At 43.2% G+C, this 5385-nt stretch overlaps 1 pseudogene across 1 annotated transcript; it reads right to left on the minus strand.

Moving 5' to 3' along the window:
- Positions 1 to 1226: 1226 nt before the first annotated feature.
- On the minus strand, positions 1227 to 3847 carry LOC308338052 (large ribosomal subunit protein uL1-like; annotated as a pseudogene). The gene is made up of 2 exons: positions 3829 to 3847; positions 1227 to 1963 (listed from the first exon to the last, which is right to left on the minus strand). The product of its transcript is annotated as a large ribosomal subunit protein uL1-like (transcript).
- Between the last annotated feature and the right edge of the window lie 1538 nt (positions 3848 to 5385).

Consider the following 5385-nt stretch of genomic DNA (forward strand, 5'->3'; position numbering starts at 1 on the left):
AAAGAGAGACAGAAAATGTCTCATTATATTGCCTGGAACTTTGGGCTTAACCTCTGCTGACAAAGTCCCTCTCTCAGTCCAGCAAATCAATGCGAATGAAACACATGTGCTGCAAATCCCCTGATGCCCTTCTAGGCAGAAGTTTTTAGTTAGGAAAAGAAAAAGAAACTTAATTTGAAGCTTTAATAACCTCCCAATTAGGTTGTTTCTGCTAGCATTAATATTTAATCATGACATTACTGTGACTATTTTAGAATTGAACTGAAATTAAGTATAAATGTTTGATCATAAATAATTTCATTATTAAAGATAATCTCTGTTATATATGTTTCTGTGCCTATCTTTTATTAAGTTTACTTTTCATGTTGACATTTTTAAGGGCATAATTGTATGTTTTCGTTCTTAGTAATATTGTTACCATATATTAATTATGGCATCATGCCAGGAACACTAGTAATGAAATAAGTTGTTTTTTCTACTTTAAGAGCCAGCAATAGGCTCCCACTCTTATACAACTAACAAATAGATGGTCAGCTTTGAGCTCTACATTGTTTCCCTGAATTATTCTTTCTCTCTCTTTATTTGTGCATAAGCACCATTGCTCTTGATTTACAGAAAAAATCAGTGTAAATGAGAGTGGGAGGGATAGTTATTTTTGTCCACTTTCTAAGGGGTTTCTTAGAGGCCACATACAGCACCAAAGGAAGGGTGTGTGTGGTAGGTAGAATAACAGTCTCCCAAAGATGTCCACATCCTAATCTCCAGAACCTATGAAAAGTCACCATACATGGCAAAAGAGACTTTGCAGGTGTGATTAAGGACCTAGAAATCCAGAGGTAATCCTGGATTATCTGGGTGGGCTCAATGTAACTGCAAAGGTCCTTAAAAATAGAAGAGAGGGAGAGGAGAAAGTCAGGGAAGTAGATATTACGATGGAAGCAAGGTTGGAGTAATATTGGAGAAGGACTCGTCCTACCACTATGGACCTTGGAGATGGAGGAAAGGGACATCATCAAGGAATAGGGGCAGCTTCTAGAAGTTGGAAAATGGAAGGAAATGGATTCTCCCCTAAAACCTCTGAAAATGAATGCAGCCCTGTGTGAGACCCACGTCAGACTTCAGAACTGTATGATAACAGATGTGGGTTTTATTTTGTTTTGTTTTTTGTTTTTGTTATTATTATTATTATTATTATTATTACTATTATTTTGTAGAACCAAGGTTTATTAAGCTGTGCCTTGGTACAGGTGCTGGAAATTGCCTATGATGCTCTTGATGTATAAAGCCTGGATGTTCTGCCAATTCTTCTTGAGCAATGACACCTGGAAATTAACAACTAAGTGGAAACATCCACATGAGCTCATCAATTGTCATCTTCATGTGGCCAAAGACCACTGCCAGACACACCACCTTCTTCATCTGGAATTTGATCATGGACTTCACTTCATCCACCTTGGCCACCACGTTCACACTGTGGGTCAGCAAGGAAGGGAACTTGCCTGCCTTATTCAGGCCTGAGCCCAGTGTTCATGGGACGTGCTTGATCAGAGATTCTGAAGCCAAAAAGGCATCATACTTCTCGGCCAGCTTCTGAACTCATTTTTCATTCTTAATGAGTTTCTTCAGTGCCTCACTGTCCATGTGGGGAATATCCACAGCCTTGGCCTCATCACAAGGCTGCTGGTCCCCCAAAACACATATGGAGAACTTGAGGCAGGGAGTGGACTTAAGCCTGATGGTGTCCAAAAAGCATTCGTCCTTCTGGAGGTCATCATTCTTCAAGCTGATCTGCAGCTCCACTGTCTCCAAAAACTTCGGCACTTGAACCCATTCCCATGCTGGACTCCTTATACCACCTTGTACAGGGTGTCATGGGAGACTTTGCTGTTTGTGGTGTCATGTGCCACAATCACTAGAAAAGAGCTAGGTGTGCATTGTTTTAAGCCACTCTGTTTGTGGCAATCTATTACAGCAGCCACAGGAAACCGATATAGGATGTATCCCCTGGAAGCATCCCAGTGGGATCTGGGCAGTCCCACTTACAGGCTGTAGCAGGAGGCAAGTTGTTTGACCTCTGCAAGTTGGCACTTTCTAGTCAATAAAGGGAGGGCAACAGTGGTTACTTCATAAGGTTATTAGGATAATTAAATGAGGTAATTTGCATAAACATCTTAGCACAGTGTCTAGCTCATTTTAAACATTTGTTAAAGGTCAACTATTGTTGCTGTTATTAAAACCTGCTGTGGCCCACACACTTTGTTCACACTTTGTTGTGCGCTGCCCTGGTAGGGGTTCCCATACCTGACAAGTGACCTGCCTAGCCTTCCTGGAGGTGGTGTGCGTTTCCTGCCTCATTGTTAGGCTTCGCCCTGGAACGTCTTTGGCCAATGGACTGCGAGCAGACTCCAGCCAAGCCACTTCCAAGGGGAAGCTTTGGGAGCAGGTGCATAGTTTGGCTCAGCCTCTTGTTCTTTTCTCTTTGTGACAAGAAAGATATTTCCCATATAAGGGCTGCTCCTTCCACCTGAGTCCTGGCTGAGAAGACACATGGCACAGAGCCACAGCACATGTAATGTGAGATGTAAATGTTTATTGTCATAAGTCATTGAGATTGGGGGGTTGTTTGTTTTCATAGTAAAGTTGACAAATGCACCTCTCATAGATACTGTTTAGAGAGTCTGCCAGCTCACACACACATGCATACACATCTCCCTCCAGACTGACTATAAGAACTACACTTGGCCCACAACTACTCTGACACTCATGTTAGTGCTCTATAATACTAATACTAGGAATCCCGGAGGCCCTAACCATAATTAAGCCAAGCACAAATGGACACTTGGCCTCATGTGAGCAAATAAAAGCTTATTCCAAGAAATATGGAATTGTGACCTGGAGACAGCTAGAGAGCTTTGCTTAGGTCTATAAATAATAGGGAAGATTTGGGAAGAGGGGGGAATCCTAGAAATTATGGCTTGATCATCTTGGGCGTTGCAGTTGGAGAAGCAAAGAAGGAATATCTACAGGGTCAGAAAAGTAGAGATGCAAGAGGAGAAGACATGGCAGCCTGAGCCCATCACTGTTTCCTACTCCCTGAACATGGTCTACCCTGAGGCTCTTGTGCTCCACGGGATAAGCTAGTCTCCTTTCAATAAATCCCCCCTCCTACTTAAGTAATCTCAAGTTGGCTTCTTTAACCTTGAACCAAAAGTATCTTGACTGAGATGAAGTTCTAGGCGAAGGTCTTACTGTTAGGAGGTAGCAAGGAAAAGTGTCCATCCATGAGAATGCCAACTGTCCTGAGGAATCGGTCTGCACATAAGAGAGGATACAACCTCTCCTCTTCTCTGTCTGACTGAGCCCCACTGGGGCAGAGCTCAAAACGCCCCACTTGCTGTAAAACTGAGCTCTCCTGGGCACATGAGTCAGAAAGGGAGAAGAAGATGGAACTAATACAATTAGTTCACCATTAAACATAGATATTAGAGTCCTACTCTAGACAGCATGATAACAGGAGAAACACAAACAACATAGCCCCATCCTGCCATTTGTGAGCATATAGCTTAGCGGAGGATAAGCGGGTAGCAAAGAAGCTCAAAGAAAAGGTTCCAGGTGGGAGGCTGGGTCCCATCTCTGCCACTACCTAGCTGTGCGGCTTCAGGCATCATTCCACCACTCTGGCCTTCAACCCCCCATTGACAAAATGAGGGGCTAGATTAAATGATTTTTACAGGTTTTTCCATGACACTTGGTCCATTGTCACTATAGCTAGGGTCTGATGAGCAAAAAGGAGCTGCTGCCCTTGGACGGTCAATAATTCCCACTTACAGTGTGAGGCTGGCTTCATGGCGGCCATGTGTGGAACAGTCTAAAAATGCAGATTTTTGGAGCCTCAGCTCCAGAGTTCTGACTCAGTGGGGCTGGACCTCACCTTGGGTAGTGTTGGTTTTAATACATGGCCCAATTTGGGAACCACTATCCCAGGCTATTGTAGATTCTACAGAAATGTCCCAGCCTCCCTTAAGTTCATAAACAGTCAGCAGTGTGATAAACGGATAAACTGTACATTAATTGGTAATAGTAATTCTTACCCAGCCTAGCACCGTACTATGCACATTATAAGTAGTATTAATTCATTTAATCCTAACAACCCTGTGAGGTAAGTCTTTGACTCTCCCTGGAAGGATTTTAATTGTTTTATTCGTCTCTTCCCTCCCCAGTGCAACTACGGACTTTGATCCAGCCTTCCCTGTAGGAGAGTGATTTGAATAACTAAATAATCAAAATTAAATAAAACACTAAAGGAAAAGTAATCTTCATTTAGACGCTACCTGCTCTGTGAGCCCATCTCATGCCCACACTTCTTCATGACCTCCTGTCATTATCCACCACACCTCCAGTAAACTGTGAGGAAAAAATGATAAAGATAGTATTTCCCAGGGTAGGGTAGATAGTACTTCCCAGGGTAGGGTGACCTAATGCAATGGAGTTTTGCTTGTGGGCTTATTCTGCCACTGACCCAGGTGCATCAGATAAGATAGAAAAAGGGACCCAGGTGGATGACCTTGAAATTTTATGATCAGATATGGTATCAGATATTTACATTCTGGTTAAGGTAATAATCTGTGAATATGGAGGAAGTAAGAAAAGGTGTGAGGAGATAAGCCACTGAGGATTTTATTGGATCTGGGGAGGTTTCTATCTCAAGGAGAAATGATAGCAAGTGATAGTAGTTTAAAAAAGGCAGTCAGTTATTTCACATATCTAAGTATGGAGCTCGGCTTTCCTGCGTTGGTTCAGCATTGCATCCGAGATCCATATTATTTTCTATCTTTCGTTCTTTTACTCCACCATCCTCCACATGTAGATATTCACTAGCTTATTACTTCATGGTCACAAGATGGCTGCCATAACCCTGGGTATTATATCCTAACACTACAGCATCCAAAGCAAGAAAGGAGAGAACAAGCCCTTTCTTCACACACCTCTTTCTGTTGCCATGCAGGAAAACTCCTTCCAGAAATAATAGTCCCCTTATGTCTCTTTGATTAGGCTGTCCTAATCACTGGGCCACTGGTGAGGGTCAAATTGTGCCTCCCCAAAATTTATGCTTTGAAGCCCTAACCCCCAGGACCTCAGAGTGTGACCTTATTTGAAGACAAAGTCTTTACAAGCAGTAACAAGTTAGGTGAAGTCTTTAAGATGGGTCTCAACCACCAGTGTTCACATAAGAAGAGGAGATTTGGGGGTGCCTGGGTGGCTCAGTGGGTTAAGCCTCTGCCTTCGGCTCAGGTCATGGTCTCAGGGTCCTGGGATCGAGCCCCGCATCGGGCTCTCTGCTCAGCAGGGAGCCTGCTTCTCCCTCTCTCTCTGCCTGCCTCTCTG

The sequence above is a fragment of the Martes martes genome (assembly GCF_963455335.1).
Source record: "Martes martes genome assembly, contig: scaffold_174, whole genome shotgun sequence".
NCBI classification, from domain to species: domain Eukaryota; kingdom Metazoa; phylum Chordata; class Mammalia; order Carnivora; family Mustelidae; genus Martes; species Martes martes.